General features: G+C 32.1%; 1 pseudogene; it reads right to left on the bottom strand.

Moving 5' to 3' along the window:
- Positions 1-27,100, bottom strand: part of LOC143389056 (ephrin type-A receptor 6-like) — an 80,894-nt pseudogene that overhangs the window by 50,042 nt on the left and 3,752 nt on the right.

Genomic DNA, 27,100 nt, shown 5'->3' on the forward strand with positions numbered 1-27,100 from the left:
TTAATACAATGTAGCAAGACAATTTCTGGAGAAATTGTTGTCTTTATGATTTTGAGTTTAAATTATATGAAAGAGTTTATTTTAAACACTTGTAGCTAAATTTAGAATTTATTTCATTTGCAGTAAGACATAATATTTCATATGATTTTTAAATATGTATTTTTTCATTTAATTAAAAGAATTCAGGATGCTGTATACACAAGCACACACACACATATATACCCACACATATATATGGATCCATATATATCCATATAAAACATATATATATATATATATATATTTTATATAATATATACACACATATATGATGAATACATGTGTGCATACACACAAACATTTCTACATTGGTAACATACTTTATATACTTACAAAGTTAATAAACATAAATTATGAGATTTTGCAATGTACAGGTAAACTATGATAAAATATTTTGTTCTGATAGCCAATAAGTTAACTGTTTCAAAGAACCAAATAGTTCATTATACCACTATTTCTAAGATTGATTGTAAGGTGATTAACAGTGACTTGAGAATTCTTAAAAATCATTACTATAACTTGCAAAATTTTATGCAATAAATGAAGCCAAGATCTTCTCTTTTCCATTCAATAGGACATTTGTTAACACCATCTCTCTTTTATACATAAGAACCAAAACACTACTATCCAGTTGGCAACACGGGAGGGATACTATCCCTTCATTGGGAGTTTAAGTTATAAATCATAGGGTTTTGTTTTTAGTATCTGCTATAATTCTAATAAATTTGCAGGTCCAAACATTTTACTTATTATAAAAGTATATAAATGTATGTACTATCATCTGTAATGTTATTTACATTAAGAAATAACAAAAACATAAAAGCCATCTTCTCCCAGAGTGCTTTAAATCCAACCCTGAATCGAGGATATAATTGGCTTCTCATAATAAAACAATTTAGAGGACACCAAATAATTTGTTTATGTTTGTGTGCATATTTTGCAAACATAATAATTCCAAAATTTTTATAGGCATTGTTTTTACAAAGGTTATGAGATACACATATATACATTTTGAAATAACTTTTTATTTAGCCAAACGTATATCATGACTATCCCTCACAAATCTGTACATATAAATCTATCAATCTCCCCTTTTTATGACAGTGAGCATCCTTAAATGCTTGGACCTACTGCTGGTCACATTATTATACTAGGATTAACTTAGGGCCCAGGGCAGAGATTTTCAGAATCTTCTGGATGATGAATCTCATCAAATTGGCCCAAACTGACACTTACAGAAGGATTCAATCTCTTTGAGCATTAGCCTCTCTATGCAGGCTGCCTCCAATCACGCAATGTCACTACTTATGCACAGAAGTGATACAAGCTCTCTTCCACTCTGAACCAAATGTGGAGCCACAGCCAACATGTGAGTTGCCTTTAGAATAAAAGAGATAGGACCAACTTCTTATCACGTCATGAAACCAAATTTATATTCAAACTATGTCCTGTTATGTTCATATATGATTCAGAAAGAGGGAATTCATGGATATTCTAGTTATTTCCATTCTTTTCCTCACACTGTAAAAATAGCTACAGGACTGACTGATGATGTCACTAAACCTTTGTGTTTTCAAATGTTTCCTCATGTCCTCCTCCTCATAACAAGTTATTATTGTAAATCAGTCTTTGAGCAGATGCGATTGACAGAGATGAATTGGATGCTTAATCTCACTGGCACATGTCACAGCTTGTTCCTGTGACCAGGACATTCCATGTAAAGCTTCTTATTCAGTAACATTCTTAAGATAATGAGGAATTTCCAAAAGCAAACATATTTTTCCATGCCTGCCAGTACCATCAAATTCTCCGTTCCTCATAACCCCTATTTCTTTCCCATTTCCTATACTTTCACATTCATTGTATTCACTAACTTCTTCCTTTTCCCTCTATTAACTATCTTACCTTATACTTGAGGACTCAAAAATATATTAATGAAATATTTATCTCTTAAAATACCATTTATTTTAAAGGAGACTCATATTCAATAAGATAACCTCATATAACTGAACTTAAAGTCATGTGAAACAGAGAATTTAAAAAATAATTTTCCTTTCTCCCCGAAAGAGTTGTTACCTTGGCTAAAGGGGGGAAATTTTTCTTTAATTTTTTAAAAAATTAAGTTATCCTTCAAAGTACTTTCAGTGATATTAATGATTTTCAGTACTAGTTAATTTTATCTGCAGTAATATAACTGAGATCAAAAAGACTTGCATGTAAGAAAAATATTTAATTCATTATATGTAGAATTTAATTAAGCACACAGGAACTTTTACATTTTCCTCCAAGTAACATAGGCAATTTCTACCTTCTGTGGGATTTTACAAACAGATAACATCAATTTACACAATCATACCACTGATTAGAACCTTTTTTTCTTGTTCGTTCACAAACTATGATTCATTGACCATGATTTAAAAAAGTTTATCTAGTCATTACTTTTCTCTGTTAAAGCATGTAACAGAAAAATATTATTCCAATAAAAGTTAGTAGATAATAAATAGATAGCAGAACTGAACATTCTGTTTACATGAATTGTCCCAGAGTAATTAATAACAGTGCCCACTTCATTCTCAAAAGAAACAAGTTGGATAATAATTTAATTTCTCATGATTTGTAGTAGAGAATACACCAAAGCCTCATAGTGGGAATTGTGTAAGACCACTAGTAATGACTGAGAAATTATTATGTATTTCCATATTTCAGAAACTTTTCAAATTTCATGCAAGGGCTATTGGAGGCCATATCTAAGTTGTGAGTTAAGATTATTTCATCAACTTAGAGAAAAATTTGCAACATCTCTTTGTTTCCATTCTTCTGTGTCTTGTATTTAATAGCATTTCTTCAGACTTCACTAAAGGTGGCATCTACCATGATAATAGGACTACTGATAATAATAAAATGCAGGACAGAAGACACAGAACAATTAATTACTTCACTAGCAGATAAATAACTACTACTACTACTATTATTATTATTGTTTTTATTAATGCTTATGTGTTTAATTCTCCTTAGCTTTCCTTAATGAGTAAATCAGAGTATTAGGTGTTAACCTTGAAGAGACAGTGAATGAAAGTATTAACCTTATATTGAATCTGCTGATGTATTTGATTGTTACACTGCTATACTTTAAATCATAAATTTAAATTTTATATCACAATGAAAATTAATAATCTGACATATAGTGGTTGAAGAGTGTCACAGGAAACTTCACATCGGCCTAGAACCTGTAAATGTGACCTTATTTTTAAATAAGAGTTTTTGCATATATAATCAAGTTAAGATTATAATAAACTAGAACAGATCCTAACTTTTATGACTACAGTTCTTTCAAGGCCACCTGAAAACTCCTACACACAGAGAGGGAATATTGCCATGAGAAGGTAGAGACAGAAGGTAGGATGATGATGTAGCTAAGTTAGGCAAAAGAAGCTAAATATTGCTGAAAACACCAAAAATTTGGAAGGAAGAAAAAGGATAGTCTCCTGGAGCCTTGAGACTAGCTTGGCCTTACCAATAACTTAATTTCATAGTTAGATGAAATTAACTATGATATAAATTTCTGTTATATTAAAACAACCAGTTTCTGATACTTTGTCAAGTTAGCCACAGGAAATTAAGATATAGCATTATAAAATAATTCCTGATTACTCATAATGTGTTATTAGAATTATCTACAAATTACACTTCTTACATGCGTACACAAAGATTCATTGGTCATATACATTATTTAAATAATTTATGAATGTAAAACAGTGGAAACCTAAGAATCCTTGGAAATTTTGAGAAAACCGACTCCTCAAATGAGAAATACGGTAGCTGGAATTAGTGGATAATGATGCTAAAGTTAAGAGCTTGAATGACCCCCCAAAGACTCATGTATTGAGGGCCAGATCCCCAGCCTGTGGCAGTACTAGAAGTTAGTGAAACCTTTAGGAGGTAGGACCTAGAAGAAGCAAGTTAGGTCCCTGTGGAAATGTCCTTGAGGGGGATATTAGAACACTACTAGCCCCCTTCTCTTTCTGTGCTTTCTGGTTGCCATGAGGTGAGCAGTTTCTTCTACCATGCTTTCACCATGTGTACTGCTAACAGCCCACCAAAAGCAAAAGGTCCTTTGATCATGGACTGAAATCTCTGACACCATGACCCAAGATAAATTTTTTATCCATGTATGTTGATTATCTCAGGCATTTTGTTAGAGTTACAGAAACCTGATTGATGCAGGAGGAAAGATTTCCAAAGCTGCAAAATTACCTCCTATTGTGTATGTTAAAACAGAGTTCTTCTATCAGTATTTTTTTTATTTCAACATAAATTTATTTCTTACAGTTAGCATGGCTCCCTTTAACAATATTTAAATCACAATATAAATATTCAAAAGTAATTATGCAGGTAGAGTTCATTACTTTAATATTTTAAGTATATTTGGAATAATAAATATTAAAATGTAAATTTATTATATGTGTCATGGCTTGGTGAGTGTCCACCATCCCAAAGGACCATTTGCTAAAGGCTTGGTCCCCAGGGTAGTACTATGGGTAGGTTCTGTGGAACTTTAGGAGGTGGGAGGTCACTAGGTCACTGCATGGGGGGCATGCTTTTAAGGAGGATTAAGGTCCTTCTTTTGCTGTCTCCTGGCCCATGACAAATGGCTTATCCCACCATACATTCTCTACCATTGCCATCTGGTGTCTTCACAAGATGCACAGCAGAATAGAGCCACCCAATTTTAGACTAACACTTCTAGAACTGTGAGCCAAATTGCTAATAAGTTAATTGCCTCAGGTTATTTCATTACAGTAATGCACAGCTAAAAAATACAATATGTAAGAACTAAACTTCATTTCCAGTAGTGTCCCATTTAAGGGTTAAATTTCAACTATGCATCATTGTTTTTCACAGATCTTTCCTTTTTTTTAGCAATATTTACTTCAAAATAAAAAACAATGTGATTTCTTAAAATCCAAGTAATGTAAAACATGATAAAAATCAATATTTTCCTTTTTATTCATTTATAGGTCGAAAATCTTAAGATTTTAGGATTTAACAATTAGGTTTTGAGAAATGCCTGGCACTAAGTAACAGTAGTAACTACTTCACTAATGAGATCTCATCATTCCATCATGCCCACTATACTTTCTGTGGTCAAAGAGAGAAATTATCAAATTAACATATCCTTAGATGCTAAGATATTCTGTGAAGATTTCTGTAATAGATTGATAATATTGATCAAAAAACTAAAAAATACTTATACATTTTGCAACCCATTTGGAAAAAAATTAAATAAAGGAAGTCATGAACTGAATTTTTATATTAGCACATCTCCCCATTTATTTTGCTATTATCTCTATATGTGCAGCTGTATTAGAGTTTCTGTTATCTTTGTTAACATCTACTCAGTGACAAATGACATATTTAGTTTCATACAGAATAACAGGCTGCAGGAAAGTATATTTTCAGGAGACTCAACCTGGACAGACTGCCTTTTCAAACAGAGAGTGAGTCTCAGGGCTGAGTATACATAAAGATATATTTAAAAGTGAATACCATTCTTTCTGTTTCCAAACTGAAAAATGAAAAGAAAGAAACAAAGGGTAAGTATGTTAAGTAAGTATGGTAAGGTTTTAGTACCTACCTAGGTCTGCTTGAAAACAAATAAGATAGTCCTCAAAGAGGTACTATAAGAAGAAATTTGGTCTTCTAATACACATAGCAAGATCACTATTTTGTATCAACAATCTTGTTAAATGGCATGTGTGCTGAACTGAAGCTTCATATGACACATCAAATAGGTTACTGGCATTGAATGCCAAATGATGTTTTAATAAAAATTTCATCAACAATGTGTTGGCAAGTGTGGATATCTTTGAAGGAATAGCAATAGTATATATTTCTAAACAACTTTCTTTTTTAATATTTCTTGATTACAAAAAAAATTAAAATATTTTCATAATGATGTTTTCCCTGAAAATCTATAATGATATTTGGGGAAAGATATTTCAAGCTTGTGGTAGTTATTTAATGATAAAGCAGAAATGTTCACATTCTTTGCTTTTAAATATAATCTTGAGTGCTGTTTTGCAAAAGGGCTAGTTCTAAAATTTTAAACAAATGGCTTACACTATTCAATTCTAATGAATTAAAACTTTGCATAAACTAGATAGACAATAGGCCCTCATATCCAAAAATTTCCCATCAAAGTGATACCATAATCCCCTGTTCCTATGCCCATTGCCCTTTCCAACAAATAATAAAATGCAAAACTTGAAAGTCATACAAACAGGATAAAAACAAAATAAGAAATCATAGAAGAAAAACTACACGAATGCAAAGCACTAGGAACACTAGATGCCACAGGCCTGCAGAGACTCTGGTATGAAAGCAAGACCAAGATTGGTAGCAGGGACTTTTAATTTTTCTGTCAGGCCAAAAACCACAAAAGTCAATCATGTGATACTGCAGATAGGGGCCAAGCTTACTGCTGGACATCTGACTTTATATGCCATTTCATTACTCACTTCAACACATTAAAAGAAGTTAAAAACAAACATTGTGTGCTTAGCAATCTGCAGACTTAATTTGGCAGCAAGGAACTGAACCAACGTGAAGAAAGAAAGTAAAAGGCCAAAGAAGTGAATCAAATGAGTTAATAACCAAAACATAAAGTAAACATGGATGAAAATAATTTCATAATAAATATGAAAAGATTAATAAGCACATGTAAGATGCAAATAGTGACAATGACAGAAAAACCTCCTTAATGAAAATATAAAGGGGGGTACAGAATGATTTGAAGCAAAAAAAAGAGATGACAGCAAAAAGAATCAGAGACATTAGAATACAATACTAATTATTTATCCTGATTTACCTGAGAGAGATAAGGAATTTAAAATCATGAAAGGGCACTTAAGAAATATAGGGACTAGACTAAAAAGTTCAAACATTTATCTCATGGCACTCACGAGGGAATGATACTTGAGAGTTTTCTAGATGAGAAGAAACAAGAAAACCCCTTGAGTCGTAAAATTAAAAGTGGATTCTGAGATTTGAGCTGACATTGCACTGACAAAAATGCCCACCAATTATTCATTGAATTTCCTCCAAATCTTACTCCCCTTGATGTGAACTGACATACAGCTAGTTCTGGTCAATGCACTGTAAGAAATGATGTGTCAGGTTTGGGCCTTAGCATGGAGTACATTGTGTGCATTCTCCTCCTCCTGTGATTTATCTTACACTTTAAAAAATGATCTGTGGCACAATTCATTATTTTTCTAGGACAACTGAAATATACCAGAACTCTGTCAGGCAAGCCAGACCTTATGGCTATCCAAACAATTAGTAAAGTGTTTACCAATAGCAGGAATAAAAAAATAAATATAATCTTTTGGCTGTGCAGCTTTCTTTACTAGAGATTTATAATGTGGAAATTTCATAGTGCAATTTCTCACTGGTAAACATAAGGAAATTCCTTCTAATGTGCAATGGAAAGTACTGAATTTAAGGCAAGCATATAATTGAATTATATTAATAACACTACTAAGTGAGCTAATTCAATGATGGATTTAATTCTTGCTCCCCAAAACACTGTCTTTAAGAATGTATATTCAAAGCAACACACACACACACACACACACACACACACACACACACACACTCCTAGTTTTATGTTTTTACTTGAAAGACTTAAATTTCATTGAAATATTTTTATATACATTGCTTCTTAATTACGGGGGAGATGAAGACTATGTTAAGCATTACATTTATAAGCCAATAGGTTTTGCTTTGCTGAAATAAAACAAAGTCAAACCCTTTTAAGAACCTATTTTGCTTACTATGGTACATTACTTCAAAATACTAATTGCATGAAAAACAGATTATAAAAACCCATTTAACATTTAACGCTGACCTGGGCTTTTTGAAAGCTTGACTGGCTAGTATAAATTCTCTAAAATTTGCAGTCCATCTATCAACCATTAAAGATCCATATGTTCTTCTTTTTATTCTCATCTTAATAACAAGGTGCAGGATTAATAACCTTCTGGGGTTAATATCTCCCACATGTGATTCAAATCATCAACTGCTCTAAACCAGTCATTAATTCTTTGAAAGTGTATTATGCCTTGATTGGTGTTGCTTAAATAGCTTATAAGCTTTTTTATAGTCTTTTTTATTTCATAGGTAAATATCTTTTTCTTCCACCTTTAAACTCCCATTCTGGTGAGAAATTTGATAATGAGGCGATGAATTGGATTGTCTAGAATACAAATATAAAAGTTTATACATTAACTTTTCTACTTGTACTCAAAACAAATGAAAAGAACTCAGTTCAATTTTCACCTTTTTAAACAGCTGATTCTGTAAAAAGCAGTGTATTATAATACCTCCAAAACTATCTCCATTCCAGAGATAACTGCAAAATACACCCTTTAAGCAATGTCCTATCTAAAATAGTGCCTCTGGTGAATCCACTTAGCTATTCAGCCAATTTTTAGGGAGCTTCCGCTATATGGTGGTTATTCTGCCTCCTAACTCACAGAAATCAAACAAAGTATCATTCTAAGGTCTCAGAATCCAGTAAGAGACAGACATTAGAACAGTGTGATATAAATGCAATGACAGGTATGAATTTCAGGTGTTCCAAAAAAAAGTTGTTTCCTAATTCCATCTTCAACAATGTAAAGATTTCCAGAAAAGGGGAAGAATCATTTGTGCCTTTAAAGACCAATAGGAGAAAGGGAGATCCAGAAGGTAGAGACTGAAAAAGGGAGAGATAAAAGAGGTTTTTCCAGACAGACTCAATAACATGATCCTTCATCCAGAAACAAGAAACAAATCTCAGGGAAGAAACCCTCAGCTTCTGAATAGCTGGCAACAAGATGGTTCAAGATCAGAGGATGTTAGAAGATGAAGACAGAAAGGCATCTACAGGTTAAATGGTAGGTAGGAGGAGGTAGGACAGAGATATGGGTATAAAACATTCAATTTAGAAGATGAGTTCTACAAACAGGTTGAGGTATGTATTGAAAAGCCTGGAGAAAGGGCTGGAGAAAGACAGCAAGTGATCAATTTAGGACACATCATGGCAATATGTAGAAGAAATAATTAAGAGTCAAACTATTAACAGAGTAATAGATGAAACTGATGATACTTGAAGGAGTTTTAAGAGAATAAACAAGATATGGTAGCTAGATATGGGGGTCTAAGAAGAAACTGGTCACTTAAAATAGTAAATGATTATAAATCATCTAGTCTAACATGTTTTATCTGGTCTTTCACTAATGGTCTCCTAGAGTTTTGAATGTCTTTTTTTTTGATTAAGATGTAGACTCATTTAAAAATGAAATATATTATATTTTATTCTACTTAAAACACTTATAAAACAATCTTAGATTTTATATTATAGAAACCCATATTTTAAAAATGAAAACTTCAGGGACTAGGGTATTGGCTCGGGGGTAGAGTGCCCGCCTACTGCTTGTGAGGCACTGGGTTCAATCCTCATCTCCACATATGATTAAATAAAAAATAAATATATTAAAAAATGAGAACTTCTCTTAGAAGTAGGAGACTTGAAGTGAAACTACTGAAGTAGTAATGCAAAAATAAAAAGAATTAAAAAACTACTATATGATGTAAGTTAAGGATATGTGGCTTAAAGCAGTTCATACCTTTTTAACAATGTATGTTTACAGGAAGAAATTTTCAGGACCATACATAAAATAATAGCAGAGATACCAGAGAAATGAAGTTTATAGATTTATACTTTCAGCTGACCAAAAAATGAGGCTAATGACATGTTCACAGATTCAGTGAACACTTCACATCTGATTTCCTAAATCACTATAAGCTGCTTTTCCATCACTTCTCTTCCTTATCATAGAATTAAGCCCATCATTATCTAATACATGCTCTTTCAGCTAATGAAAATTAAGGCAGCAATTCATTTTCTTTGCAGATGATGCTTCACAGAAAGGAATACTCTTAGGAGAGAGAGAAGTGACATGAATCATGTAGTTGCTTAGATATTAAATATTTTAAAGTTCATCCACTCTAATAAACTATGCACATTCAATCACCTGTGTCCCACATTGCCTGTACACAGGAAAGGTTATTTACTCATGCATGAGTTGACAGCATAAGCCAGGGGCTCTCCCCTGTTCTCCTTGAGGAAATTCTACCTTCCATGGCTTTTCTTGTTTATTGGTCTGCCTCAAAATAGTGCCAGTAGCTCATTCCTGGTAATTATTATTTATTACTACTACCACTGGAAGTATTACAATCTGCATTTACAATCTGGCCTTCTAAATTAAGGGAATTCACTTTTTTAAAAACAATTGTCGTTGTAGATGGACAGAACACCTTTATTTATTTTTATGAGGTGCTGCTGATGGAACCCAGTGCCTCACACATCCTAGGCAAGCCCTCTGCCACTGAGCTAAAGCCTCAGCCCAAGAACTCACTTTTTTAAAAAACTGACATGTAATGCTTGTATTGTACATACTTACACATTATAAAGTGATGATTCAATGCAAGTATACATTTTGTAAGGAGCAAATCAGAGAAAGAACTGGACTTGGAGATTCAGCAGCAACATAATTAGCTCAAGAGTTACTGACTACCCCAGTGTTTCTTTTTCTCATGGCTTTTCTTCTACCTTTACTTTGGTCTTACTACTGATGGCTGCCCTTTCACTGTTGCTCTTTTCTGTTCCAGAACTGTCATTTGCATGACTAGTTTATCAAAGTCCCTCTACTCTAACCCTTCCACATGTATCTTTCTGTACATCTTTACAGCAGAAGACTCTGTTTTCGATTTTCCTTGGGTGCTTAACATAGGAATCTTGAATTGCTAACAAAATGAATCTAATTAGGTTAGCCATTTATGAAAATCCACATGTGAGAGGTGACAGGCAGCTCAGTGGTTGAGATGCCTTTATCTGAGGTATCCATCTTTGTTCAAATAAGATGTGATTGATGCACTAGGGCATTATAGCACCAACTGGTACTGATATTCCTTAGCAAGTATTTTGATTAGATAACTTACTTAGAAGATGGTTTGAGAGTGACAGACACTTTTATATCTCTAGTGTACTTATTACTGGATGGTATGTTTTTTACTATATTTGTCTATATTTTATACTAAATTATAAATTATAGCAATAATAGGTGTGTAATAAAGTCATAGTTGCAATATATAAACACAAAGAGATAAAACTAAAAATGACACACCTATGAAATTTTTTTTTAGTTTTTCAATGCAAACATGCAACAAATATCCTTATTCAACTCACTAAACAAATATGTATAGTAATTAACCATCCTTAGCTTTAAGATGCTTTCAAAGATGAATTAACCTTTCAGTACTTTTCTATAACCGTGCATCATCAAACAAAATCTGTTTCAAACAACACTGAAACTATTTTCAGTCTTTGCTAGATCAGTTTTACAGGTTTTTTTATACCCTGCACAGCATCAATGTCAATTATCAACCCATAGTTATAGGTATCTTATAATAGATAAGAGTTCTAGATTTGGGATTGAGGTAACCCTGGTTTTAATTACTATTATTACAAACTTGGGCAGGTTTTGAAAATTGTCTCAGGGTCAGTTTTTTTCATCTATAACATAGTGCTAAAAATATTTACACTACATAAATTTACAAAGCTTAAACAAAAAATACTAAATATGAAAAAATACCTCAGTGCAGTTCTTATTTTTGACTAACACCACATTAATAACTTAAATATTCTAGGGCAGAAATTTACATGGTTCTTCCTGTAAAGTCAGGAACTAAATTTCTAAGAGCTCCTGAGTGTGTCATGTTCTACTGCTTAGATTGTGCGCCACAGAAAAACTCCAAAGCCTTTCTGTATTTTTTTAATTAGGAATAATGACAATAATTCCTGCATACAAAGTTCTAACAGTGATTTATTTTTTAAATTCAACAAACTTGAAAATCAAGTTTACCACTACCAATAGAGATTGAAGTGCAGAGAAAGTGAAAAGAATTAGTGCGTTGAAATAAAAAAGGTCAGCAAAAATTAAGTGAAGTTACAATTCATGAAACTTTTAAGCAAATATTTTAGCCAATACATAATGATTTTGAGTGTCAAAAATACAATATTTTTTTCTCAATTCAGCTTGTAAGCAGTTTAGAAGTTACTAAAGAATAAGTAAAAATGTCCAACATTTTCATGAAAATGTTCAACATCTTTAGCCATCAGGGAAATGCAAATCAAAACTACACTGAGATTCCACCTCACTCCCATAAGAATGGCAATCATCAAGAATACAAATAATAATAAATGCTGACAAGGAGGCAGGGGAATAGGAACTTTTACATACCCTTGGTGAAAATGTAAATTAGTACAACTACATGGAAATCAGTATGAAGGTTTTTCAAAATACTAAAAATAATTCTACTCTATGATCCAATTATGCCAAATCCTTGGTAAATACCAAAATAATTAAAGTTGGCATACTAAAGACTAATGTTAAGATACATGCATACCCATATTCATCACAGCACAACAAATAGCCAAGTTATAGGATCAGCCTAGGTGTCTATCATCAGATGAATGGACAAATAAAATATGATTTTGTACACACACACATGGGAGTTAGATTCATCTGTAAAGAATGAGATTTAGACTGGGGATGTGGCTCAAGCAGTAATGCACTCACCTGGTATGCGCGGATGCTGGGTTCGATCCTCAGCACCACTTAAAATAAAAATAAAGATGTTGTGCCCACCAAAAACTGACAAATATTTTAAAATTCTCTCTTCTCTCTCTCTCTCTCTCTCTCTCTCTCTCTAAATAAATAAATAAATAAATAAGAATGAAATTTGGGCTGGGGATGTGGCTCAAGCGGTAATGTGCTTGCCTGGCATGCGTGGGGTGCTGGGTTAGATCCTCAGCACCACATAAAAATAAAATAAAGATGTTGTGTCCACTGAAAAATAAATATCAAAAAATTCTCTCTCTCTTCTACCTTTTTTTTTTTTCAAAAAATCCGGAAAGCTCAGAAAACACTGAGAAAGATAGATGTCAGAAAACAAAACAAAACCCCTTACACCTAGGCACATAATAATGAAACTTCAAAAAAACCAAAGATAAAAAAAATATCTTGGAAAAAGCCAGTGAAACTGAAAACCTTACTTATAGAGCAGCAAAGATAAAATTACATCTGACTGTCCAGAAATCATGCAAGAATAGTATAGAGTAAAATATGTAATGTTCAGCAATAAAACAAAGATTTGAAAACTAATAAATCTGAAAATATGTACCCTACAAAATGTCCATCAAAAATAAAAAAGAAAAAGATTTTCTGACAAAAAAATTGAAAGGATTTGTTACTAGACACACTTTACAAAAAATGTTGATGAAGTTCTTCAGAAAGAAAGAAAACAAAGACACTCAGAAATCTGGAGCTACTTAAAGGAAGAGCAGAGGAAAATGTAACCTCAAAAACTTCCCTATCTTTCATAGCCCAATTTCCCTTTTCTCTTGCCCACAGGTGCCACAGGAGGTCTCCAGGCAATTCTGAGCTCACCAATGCTGGTATGTGTCTCAAATAGGGACAAGCCCTCGAAAGGAGCAATCCCAATAAGCAAAGGTGGCTTTCAGATCATGTTCCTTCAATCAGAATAAATAGAAGAGAATGCTTGGATACTCCACTTGACCCTCATCAAAAGGCTCAGCAGTCATCCAGCACAGATTGTTTATTTACAGGTTGCTCTTTCAAAATATATGAAAGTCATCAAACAAAAACAACAACAACAAAATGTGAGAATTGCATGTAGTTCCTTAGTCCCTTCCCAGTGGGAATCCCAGGTTTATTCTTTTCCTATTGAGTTGCTTTCAAGTAATACTTTAAACTGAATAAACTGTCCTCCAGACTTATCTCTTGGGTAATTCCAATTCAACAACTTTTATGGGGCTTTTATCATACTAGCATCTCATAACTAAAGTTAGTGAGTCTGTATTTGTACTCAGTATTTGCTTTGGCAATCCTTGGGTGTGAGGTTAAATTCGCCATATATCATCAAAATATGTTATACATAATGAGCTGAATGCACTTCTCAGATAAAGACCATGACTACCGTTAAGGCAGTAACTTTATAATGATCACAACCCCACCCAACCACCACCTCTACTACTCAGCACAATGGTTTTCCTATGATCTGGGTGCCATGAGTGACTATATTAATGAGCTAATATTTATATTTTATATATGTTTAGATAAAATGAAAATATAAAAGTACTTATTTAATAAAAAGCTGCAAAAAGTAATATTTTGTGGCTCTAGAAGAAAAAAATATGCAATACATTATGAAATTGTGATTCAGTATAAAGTAAGAAAGTAAAAAAGTCTATACAGAAATCTTCATTTCAAAATATTTAGGGTTCTTGCAATAACAATAGTAGTAGTAATAGTAGTAGTAATAATGTTAATGTTGATTATGAACAATATACTGTTAAAGTTCTTTACATATATTAAATTAGCTGATCATCACAATAATCTAATAAAATGAATACTATTATCATACCTTGCCCTTTGTATGGATGGAGATTAGAAATTATATAGCTTTGAGATGCTAACACTGAAATTTATTCATGAAACCTAATGCATTTTTTTCAAATATGAAACAACATAATTAAAATCAACATGATGAACACTTAGAACATTACCACATAAGCTGTGAAGTTTCTTGGTGGAAAACCATTTAGATATATCAGTTTTGAAAATAGTAACAGTTCACTTTGACAATATAAATTATCACTAAAGTTCATATTTTCAGAATTCAAACATATGGTAGTTTGAAAACATTTCAATGAATTATCAATAAATCAAGATGCAATACTGAAGTCTTATACCATGATAAATTCATTCTTATATGAAATGTAGAAACTATAATATCAAATTAAAATTATTACTAGATACTACATTCTCTAATATATTCAGTGTTTGAAATTTCATAAACAATGATATTAGGAAATGATGCTCTTATTCGTGAAAAAAAAGTATGCTTTTACACAGGTTAATGATAATGTATGCTTTTTAATCATAGAATTCCTTAGTTACTAGGTTCACTTGTAGCAAATATGTAGACATAAATACCATGTGTTCCTATTTTCCTGAGATGATTAATTTTATGTCAGCTTGAGTAGAGTCAGAGATACCTATACAGCTGGTAAAACATTTCTGGGTGTGTCCCTGATGATTTTTCTTGAAGAGGTTAGCATTTGAATCAACAGAACAAGCAAAGCAGGTACTTCCTCACAAATATGGAACCCACTGAACAAAAAAGGCAGAGGAAATTATAATTTCTTCTTATATCTTGAGCTAGGACATCCATCTTCTCTGCCCTCACACACAGGAACTTATGGTTCTTGGGCCTTTGGACTTGATTTCATCAGTACACCTTTTTTCGTAAGCTTTATACCCAGTCCTTGAACTTGGAGAGAAACCCTTGTCTTCTCTGGTTCTTGAGCCTTTGGACTAAGACTGAGTTACATGACTGGCTTTGTTGTTTTCCAACTTGCAGACAACACATTTGGAGATATAGCCATCATAATCACATAAACCAGGTCCTATAGCAAGCCTCAATCCTGCTTGGGTCAGTGAAGTCTCTCCACATCCTCTACCCCCAAAACATCTCCTTTTTTTATGTTCCTCTAGAGGACTCTAATACACTAAGAATTTCAGGATAAATCCTCTAATATCAACTGACTATGTCTAACAGATAAGATCATATAATTTGCATGATGCTTCATTATCCAAGCCCTAAATATTATCAAAGACACAAACACAAAAAATACATATAATGAATTTAAAACCAACATTTGACATATGAAAAAACAGAGTTTTATCAATCTCTAATTTTCATCATTAAAATAAAATGCAAACTAACATCCAAAATACTTTTTTATCTTAACATTAAATTTTTCTTAAGTTTTTGTTAAAGTTGAAATCATCTAATATTGAAATGCAAATTTGATTTTTAATGTTGGACAATTATATCTAATACCAGGACAACTACATAACAAAGATATGATCCACCACCAAACATTGAACATTAAAGACTAACTTTTAAAAGATAACTACCTCTTAGTAATCAAAAGAGTGAAAATAAATCAGAGACAAGAAAATATTTATTTTCTTGCTTAAAATATTACTATAAACATAAAAACAAATTACTATTTAAGATGAATTCATGGAGTATTTAAAAATAAAATTATTTCTATCAATCACAGTAATTTGTAATTACAGATTAAATAAATATCTTAGGAAAATCTTCTTAAGAAATTTCTATATATTATAATTATCAAGCTTTATTTAGGTATAATTACTCTTACTAAACAGTATGTATTAAAGAGCCAGCTGTCTTTTGAATTATAGAACCAAACTAAAAATATATAACTATTAAGTTTCAAGTAATGTAAATTTAATTATCAAAGCTCAAAGGAAACAAGATTGGATTTTTAAATCATGAAATTCCTTTTTGTATTGTGAGAAGACTTCTAATCTTCTGGTTCATAGCAGTTACTTCTCATTAGTTAGAATTAATATTAGGCCAAGATGCTCCAATATGACAGACTCACAGCTGTGTGATAATAAATGGGGTCTAAGCTGTAATGGATAGTAGGGGGTTTCAGTTACGACATTTAACTATGGGTCCTATTATAATAATTGTATTTTCCCTTTGTTTATAAAATTATTTAGTGGCTAAAAGTAAACTGAGAAAGTAAAAACTTCAAAAGGAAAGAAGTCCATATGAGATGAGAGTTAACATTTCAATCAGAGTTTGGGAATCGATGGTCATTAAGCCTTAACACAGTGTTCTGTCCAATGTTTAGAATAATTCAAAATTTTTAAGAACTTTATTCTAGGAATTTATTCCATTCCTTATCTGTCAGTGTAATACAATAAGATGATAAGATTAAGGTCTTGCAAAGTAGCTAACAGAATACTAGGGAAATCAATGGAAAAATGTGCACAAATTTAAATTTTTGAGCAGCATTAAAAAAGTATTTTCACCCACATAAAATACAGGCATATATTTTGACTTTTATATTTTATTATGTTAAAATCAAGCTTCAAATATCATAATTTGAGGAAGGTCATGTCATTTATATTTAAAGCATCTTTCCAATTTTCCAAAGCCTATTTCATTTCCAAGGGCCTGCATTATTCTGTTAAGCAAAAGAAAACTTCAGTAATTTTTAAGTAAATTGAGAAAGGTTTTATTTTCACATTTACTTATTAGAATTGAAATACACACTATTAGATCAACTAAGACACTTAAATTCTGTCTTTTGCACTGTGGCTTAGCCTGTGATGACAGCTGTATTTCTCAATGCAACCCCCTACTACAAGGAGACAAATGAGTCTCAACAGTCCTGAAGCTTAACACACATTAAGAATTGTATGAGAACTAATATATAAGAATTGATAATAATACACATTAAGAACGTACGTTTAACAATCCCATGTTTTTTCTGGAGCCATTCCTTTGCCTAGACAGTGCCTTCTATTTTCTCTTCCAGACCATATGTGATTCCTTCACATTTTATTAAAAAAAAAAGCTGATAGAACACTTCTCATACCCAATTTTCTCTCACCAGAATTACTCCTTCCCTTAATATTCTTTCACAAAACATTACACAAAACTATGTGAAGACACTTTCTTTGGCCTTCTGATTGTGCAGTATAATTTCTATAATGTAAGACTGCCTGAGGCTAGAAAAATCTGTTATTTAAGCACATTTAACAGGATGCATGGCACATAGAGCATAAAAAAGAAGTTTGTTAAATTGAATTCTGAAAATGGTTAAAAGAAAATAAACTATAAATTATATGTTGATACAAGCAAATGTTTCAGAAAACTAACATATTCTGTTTCCACTTTTGTAAGATATGAAGTCATTCACTCAAGACTATTCATCCCTTTTCCATGTTCACAAAATAGGGAAGCTCACCCCCTACTCCAATGATCATAGCAATTCTATTCACAGGCATACTGTGAATGCCTACTCCTATAACTATCAGCATAGCACTCCTGGTCATCTGGCTTCTTTAACTTAAAAATGGAGGAAAAAAATAAAGACTTATGGAATTACTGATTAAATTTATTTTATTTTATATAGTACATTTTAGTATTTCATCTCAGTTCTGTTTCTTATATAGAAAGAAAGCTTTCAATTTAAAAAAGTTATTACAAAGAAACACATAATTCACAGGAATAGTAGAATATGTTAGATAGAAATAATAGAAATACAAGATTTACTATCTACTAATAGAAATATTAGATATACTTTTTTATATTATCTAATCATCTTTTCCACACATGACATATTCATTAAACTACCTAAATTAGTGCCTGAAAAAGATAATAGTTAAAATTGTTCATTCAAATTAGGCTGACTCAGTAAAACTAAGAACTCAAGAGTCTTATAAATCCAAATAAATATAATTTCAATTTTAATAAGTGACTAGAAATTATTGTTTAAATGTTTTATAGTAATAAATGGTTCCCACAGATCTTATAAGTCATTTAAGCTACAATTATGTCTAGATTATTTTCATTCTTGGAATTTTTAATAGTCTTTTTTCAAAGTTCTTCCTTCTTACTTATTAGTTCTTTTTTTTTTTTAGTTATCTGTGCCTGGGTCCATCTTTTTGGACCAGCAGTTTTATTTTTTTTATTTATTATTAGTTGTTCAAAACATTACATAGCTCTTGACATATCATATTTCATATATTTGATTCATTTAGCCTATAAATAGCATTAAGTTTGATACTTACCAGTAATCTATCCTCCTTATTAGAAGATAATTTAAATTGTACATTTTCTTTAACACTGTTTTCTATCCATTTTACTTTTCCCCTTGAATTCCCTTGATCTTACCTTAAAATTTATATAGTTTCATCCACATATATTGTGAAATATATCCAGGAGCTTTTATATTCAAATAGTCCTACTGCTCTCAATTAGTAAATATAGGTTATTATTTGGGAGATAACCTAAAAGTATTATAGCCCATACTAATGATAACATTTTAACGTGGCTTAGTTATTTACTTTTTAAAGTTTGAATCCACATGTTACTTTTCCCTCCACAGTCTAAATATGTTGGTCATGGACCTTTATCTTTACCTGTTAGAATCTTAGAAGAAATAAAAAGTAACTAGCTGTGAAATGACCATCCATAAGTGTCAATATTAGGATATATTTGGCTTAGGACTTTTGCTGAACTACCTCCTAGCTTTGTGACCTTGTGAATGTTATTTAATGCACCTGAGTCCTCAATTTCCACATGTACCAATGAGGATGAATTATATTTGATGTACAGGACTGATCTGAGTAAAGTGTTTTGAGGTGAAGTCTAGCATGTGGCAAATGTCCAGTAAAACATAACCATCAAATACTTTCCTACTTCATTCTATTTATCTTTTCTATCTATTCATTTTCTATTTTACTCTTCTCATCCCCCTATTCTTTCTCTCTTTCCTCTTGGTAATAGTTAAGTAGTGTCCCAACTGTAAATATTGTGTGTGTGTGTGTGTGTGTGTGTGTGTGTGTGTTTGTTTGTGTCTGTGTAAGTGTATCAAAGAAAAGAAATATGAATCAATTAGGTAAAAGCTGCACATTTGTAAAAGGTCTTTCATGAAGATTTCATGCCTCTCTCTTAGCAGAGTCACCAGAAAGACACAAGTTTAGAGTCAGAAATATCTTAGTTTTATATTCCACCATTCACCATTTGGCTGTTAGTATTACAAAATTTGTTACTGTTTTCTATTCCTCACTCTTTTTTAGGACTAGGATTCTCTGACAAGAAAATAAATATAGGACACACTTCAAAAGGCCATTGTGAAAACAAAATACGCTGAGGACAGTGTCTGGAAAATAGAAAACCATGAGCTAAGTGGCTCCTTTCCTGACAATCCTGCCCTCTCTCTTCCATAACTCCCAAATCTACTTCATAATATCCAGAGAAAATTCATCACAAGACTGACAGCAGCAACTTCATTTATGATTCTCCAAGTCTCTGCATTAGCAGTTTCCTCAAAAATGAAACCTGATCAAGCCATACATAGATTAACTAGAACAAATTCATATCTTCTGTTCCTCATGTGATACCTGGCTTTGACTACATGAGGCCAAGAATAAAGTCTCTAATTGCTTTTTCTCATTTGTTTCAGAAAATGGAAAAAAGAGCTTTACACTACTTAATGTTTGGAAGTGTTTATAAGTCATTTTGTACACTGTAGAAATTACATCTATGTATATATTTATACATTGTGAATATCTATATGATAGATAGATGTATATCTCTTATGATTATATGTATATAAGCATACACACACCTTGGAATGATATTCTAAAAGAAATGTTCATTCATTTTTTTTATTACTTAATGATAAACATGGTCCATTTAATACTTAATTAACTGATGTTATTAACTCAAAGTTTATTTAACCCAAAACTGAAGCTTATTAATTTTCATGGAAGAGTATGATGACAAAAGCATAATTTTACTTTTACAGATATAGTTCTCAGAAATGGACTGATGAGCATTTTATTGAAATAAAATGAAAATTGAAAAAATACAGAACATAAATCTGTAAGAAATAGGATGATAAAGTGTTAATGCTAAGCTTTATGAGTTGAAAATATATATTTTAATGAAATAAAATGTCAAATTTCAACAGCAATATGTAAACATCCCCCCCAAAAATATCAACTTTTCCTTTCAAATTTAAATTTCAGATTTAGTGGTAGAAGCAATGAAAAACTTATGAACAAAGAATATTATGAATGCGGAAATACAGTTTCTATGAAAAAAGATTAACTCAAGCATAGCTGAAACATTTGTTCCTATTATTGAATAGTTTAATTAAATAGAAAAATATCAAGTAAAAACTTCACAAACCACTTTTTTATATTAGCCTAATATCAACAAAAGATGTAGAAATTCACTGCAATTTGAAAATGCAAAACAGGCCAAAACGAAAAGTCAACTACAACCATAGCTAAAATGTCAGTACATGAAAAACTGTATTTTGTAAATCAAACATCCCAATAAACCTTCAAAATCAACTATTTCCAGCTAAGAACACAGTACATCATCTTGTCAAGTTTAAACATATACTGCATTAGTAGACATATTTTCTATTCAAAACCAAATTTGTGATACTCTGGAGCTTGTTTATGCACAAACACAAGATTAACAAATGTAACATACAGAAAAGTGTCTAAAACTACACATGAAAATTTATTTCTGAAGAAAACATGGGGGAATTCTAGTGTTACAATGTATAAAACACAGTACTAAAGGATAAGATGTAATTTAGGAGCAAGACTTCTAAATCATTAATTTAGAATCACCCCCTTCAATCACCAGTTTAATGATATTTTAATCTTTTCTATAGGATTTAAGTTATAAGCCAAAATTCATATTAAATAGAACCAAAAGTCTACTGTTCCTTCAACTCTTACAAGAGACCTTAACAAGGATGATAATTTTTAAAAGACATTTAAACTTACCCCATTTAATGGATATGTCTTCCATCCTAGTTCTCCCAGCACAGTTGTCGTATCTAGCAACACAACTGGAATTAAATAAATAAGACTTGGATGAATTTCTCAACTTCTGTAAAAATGTTAAATTATTTAAATCAATATCACCTACCCTTATTATTTATCACATTAGCCCAAATAATTTTATTACTTGTTTTTACATATTTAATATTAGCATATGATAATATCAATGATTTGATAAATGAAATAGTGATAATTTTAAAATAATATACATACTTATTTCAGCATTGTTAAACCTAAATGTAATTAAAAACTATTTAAAAGCCTTTTATAGCAGATATTGAATGATAAAACCACTTCTGTGTATCTCCACTTTATTGTCTTTTTTACTTAAAAAAAATTATCTTAATGGCAACAAACTTCTGTTTTTATGTTATTAAATATCCTTAAGTGTTATCAGCAAAGTATGAACTGCTATCTTTAAAGTAGACTATATTATTATAACTAGATATATAATAATTAATAAAGGATGCAAAAACAAAAATTATGTGCCTTTTTTGTAACAAAAAGTAACTCCCTCTGGTTTAAAACAAGGCAGACATGTAAACAAATAGTAAGCACATATTCTGTTAAAATTCTAAAATAGCACTCTTGCAATTAAGTTGAACTAAGGTTGAGAAAGCAGCTCAGGAAGGCTTCACAAAGGACATAAAGCTTGAGCTAGGCCAGACAAAGGTCTTCAATCACATGTAGTGAAAATGTTTTTTTTATTTTAGAAAACCATCTATAAAGTAACTGAGACATGACTAAAAAGAGTTGTTCAATTTCTGGAGACTAAGAATGGAAATTATTTTGAAGTAGGAGATTGGAAACAATGCTGGAAGGGGCTGGAGACTGCCTGATTAGAGATTTTGTGATGTTTCCAGTATTTCCAGAAAGAAAGAATATATATAGAGAGAGAAATATAGATATAATCAGACCTATATTTTCATCTATTAATTCCCAGGCCCCACAGAAGTATGTAGGCAATGGATTATACTGAGAAACAATGCTTTCATATCTCATCATTAATTTCAGTTAATCTTGCAAAGAAGGTGGGTTTTATTGAGCTCAAAAAAAAATTACAATGCCAATGTGATTATGACGTTTGGCATCTACTCTTTAGTGTCTTTGCAAGGATTCCATAGCTTCACTTGAGTAGCATTATATGGTACATTTTACTAATAAACTTTAGAATATGAAACTATCATTAAGTTTCTGTGATAACATTTACTCATTGCAGAATACCGGTACTAAACATTTTCTTTTGTAAAACTAAGTTATAATTTTTTAATTTTTATTGTAGAATTTTCCAAACATATTTCAAAAGAGATAATAGCTTAATGATCTCTCATATAATATTCACGTGACTTTATTAATTACCAACTGTATGGTCAATCTTGTTTTATCTCTCTGTGTTTACCTTCTCTTCCACTGAAAGATTTCTCTGAAACAAATTCTAGTAATTATATCATTGCATCTGTAAAAATTTCAGATTTATTTTCTAAAATATTTTTATATTAACTATATCTTAATTAATAGACAATAATTCCTTAATGTCAAATATCAAGTCAATGTTTAATACGCTTTGCTGTCTCAAATCAACAGGAAATCAAACTCCAAATAAATGCTATATATTACAATGAGCTGGCATTCCTCTATTAAATCTCCCATTATATTTTCCAGTTACTTATTGGTTTTACTTGCTATAAAATTCACCCTTTCTAAAATGCACATTTCTATGAATTGTGCAAACCCCCACATTCATTTAACCATGGCTACAATCAGGCTATAAAATATTTCAATTATTATATATATTATAAAATATTTCCCAAACTTCTTGTGACCCTTTCTTTATAGTGAATCTCTTTCCCATACTATCCTCTGGAAATTACTAGTCTGATTGCTGTCCCTATAATATTTTTTTTCCAGAATTTCAAATCATATAGCATGTTGCCTTTTGAGCCTGTTTCTTGCACTCTGCTTTTGAGATCCATATATATGGCTTCATGTATTAATTCCTTTTTACTCTGACAATGATTCCAGTGTATGTAATTCCCTTTTGATGAACATATGGACTGTTTCTAATTGGGAAAATTGTATATGAAGCCACTATGAATTTCCATGTATAAAGTTTTAAAATACCTATTTCATTATTACAAGGCAAGTAACTAGGGATATATTACTGAGTTATACAGAGAATTCTTATCAAAAAAAAAACTGTCAAATTGAATCCAAAATGGCCACAAAATTTTACATACCCCATAGCAGAATGTATGGTTTTACATTTTCTTCACCTATCAGGCCCTGGTATTAGCCAGTTCCTTTTAAAGATGTTCTGACAGAGGTGCTATAAAGTATCTTTGTTGTTTTATTATGTATGTCCCTTAATGACTAAATAATTATTTTTTTCACTACTTTAAATCAAATTCCTAGGGGAAAAAAGATTGTTTTGTCCCACATTCCAGGTTTTCTTAATTGATCATGAAATACCACTGAACAACTCCCTCATTTCCTCCATTTTCTTTAGATGGTAGATATATCTATATCTAGTGACTTGATCAGATTCACTTATTTTTTTCTTTTTTGGTCTGCCAACTTCACTGGTGGTATTTCAGAGCCCACATCCCAGAAAATAGGGAAAATATCAACATGAAAATAAAACAAAACGATTTAGCAATCAACTTTCATACGCTTCCACTGATGAAAAATAAATAATTTGAGCATATACAAGGTTAATGACCATAAGAGACTGAAACACTTCACATATGCTTAAATCCATGCATTCAAATTGACTATATACCTAGTGTTAACTTTTGCTGGATGTTAGAAAAACATTTTTAAAACTGGTTAAGTAAACTGAAAAGAGTAAAATATGTTATTATCCTTTTCTCCATGAACTACTTCTACACAACAAAACAGTTAATGAAGGACATTTCTCTTATTGAAATATTCCAGTTAATAAATTAAGAAGGAATGACTGAATTAGGCTACACCATTTGCTAGTAATAATTAATAAATATATTTAGGTAATGGTTTTCCATGGCTGCTAACATCACAGAAAAAAATAAAAGGAGACATAAAGAGCTAGAGCTTTGAAAAAGTCTTTTTTTTGTAGTTTAATTTACTCCATATTACCACACAATTCTAATAAACCTGGAAGTAACAGAATGAAAAGCACAGTAAGGATGAAACACACACACATGCACACACACACACACACACACACACACACACAACACAATGACAAATCTGTGAACGAATATGGATTCATTCAATGCAAGAAAAATAATCTCACATATTAGACAAAAAGATAAACACAGCACTATAATAAACAGTAATAGCAATGCGATTATCTTGTTACTGAATGAACGTTCTTTTTGTTTTTGGTATGTACTCTGGTGGATAATCCAGATTGTCATCTTGATAGGAATAAGAGATGCCTAAAATTAAGAAGTTTCTTGTCATGTCCATGAGTTTGTTTCCGGGAATTATGGGCATGACAGAGTCAAGCTGAAGGGGAGACTCAGCCTAAGGTGGACAGCAACTTCTAATAGGTTGGGGACTGGATGGAACAAAAAAGAGGAGGAGGAAGCCAAACAGATGCAAAGGCTATTATTCTTGAGCAGATGTTCCAATTGCTAGTGTGATTCCCAGAGAAACTCAGACTCCTGCTCCTTCACTTTCCCAAGCAGACTCTGACCAAAGACTCCCTAGGAAGTTTCAGTCCTTTGGTACTGAACTGGAGCTGCATCTTTGATGCCTCTTCTGAAGCTCCAGCTGCCTGGACTGAGGAGCTACAGGTTTCTCTGGGTCTCCAGCCTGCAGAAGGCCATCGTGGGACTATTAAGCTTCTGATCCTGTAAGCCAGTGAAATACATCCCATTTTTGTAATCACACACATATATATTCTGTTGGTTCTGTTTCTCTAAAGAATCCTAAATAATCCACTATTCAAAAGAATAGAGATGTAATATCCATGTTTACTTCAAAGTACTGAGAAGTTTCATGTTATTTCATACTTTTGAAATAGCTCATTATTTCCCTAACAGGTGGGAAAAATGACAATACACAGTCACCAAATAAGGACATAGCATATCCTTCAAGTAATCTCCAAAGTGTTCTAAAAGTTTTTTTTTTATATTCCCATTTAAACAGATCTTTATGAAATCAGTACACTAAGAAACAGCTGGGGCTGGGGTTGTGGCTCAGAGGTAGAGCACTTGCCTAGCATGCCTGAGGCACTTGGTTCGATCCAAAGAACTACATTAAAAAATATATAAATAAATAAACAAAATAAAGGTATTGTGCCCATCTACAACTAAAAATAGTTTGGAAAAAAAGACAGCTGCATTCCTATGTACATTGCAGCAGTATTCACAATAGTCAAGATACGAAAACAACTGATCAACTGTGAATAAATAAATAAAATGTGGAACAGACACAGTGGAGTACTATTTAGCTGTAAAAAATGAAGTCCTGTCATTTTCAACAACATGGATAGAACTGGAAATTATTGTGTAAAGTAAATTAAGCTGGGAACAGAAACAAATACCACATTTTCTCACCCGTGTGTGGAATCTAAAAGTTGACCTTACAGAAGTTAAGCATGAATTGGTAGTTACCACAGGCCAGAGACAGTGTTTGGGGGCAGGGGAAGGAGAACAAGAAAAGGCTGGTCAAGAAAACAGGTACTTAGGTTACACTTTGAAGCAAGAGGTTCTGGTATGCTATTCCACAGGACAGAAACTGCAGATGATTTAATAACTTACTATGCATTTAAAAAGCTAGAAGACAGGATTTTGAAAGTTTTCAGAATAAATATATATGTTTAAGGGGACTGATGGGTTTAACCTGATTTAAACATTACATAATATATACATGCATTAAAACATTTTGATACCAGTCTTGTAGATCAGGATCGGTCCTTGTCCCACTGGTGTTGAAGATTAAATACCCGAGAAACACCAAGGCAAGTGTAGAAAGCATGTTTACTTTAAAAGACACAGAGGCAGGATTCTTCTCTGAAGAGAAGGGGACCCAGAGCTGGAGTGGGTACATCTTGCTCTTTTATAGACCCCAGAACGAACTACTTTCTCATTCTTCTCCATATATGTGCCTAAGGGTAGGAAGGAGCAGCAACTCCTTATGCTGTAAAGTGCCATCCCAGTGGTGTTAGCTGTTAGCAACCCATTGTCTTTGCTTTGATAACCAACCCTCATCTTCTCAACCTCCTTATTCATTACCTACACTGACTGCCAGACCCTCCCTCCCTGCCTCAGTTTGTTGAAAGTTGTGACATATCCTGTCCACTCAGGCCAGGCAGGGCTGCAGGCAGATGGCTTTTTGGAAAAGCAAACATGTGGGGAGTCAGCACAGTGTGCTCATTTCATATAACTAATCTCTTAACCTCATGTCTCCATGATCCTCATTCATCTATCCTCTAATAATTTCATAGTAGTCCCTTAATAAGA

Source organism: Callospermophilus lateralis, unplaced genomic scaffold (assembly GCF_048772815.1).
Source record: "Callospermophilus lateralis isolate mCalLat2 unplaced genomic scaffold, mCalLat2.hap1 Scaffold_43, whole genome shotgun sequence".
NCBI classification, from domain to species: Eukaryota; Metazoa; Chordata; class Mammalia; order Rodentia; family Sciuridae; genus Callospermophilus; species Callospermophilus lateralis.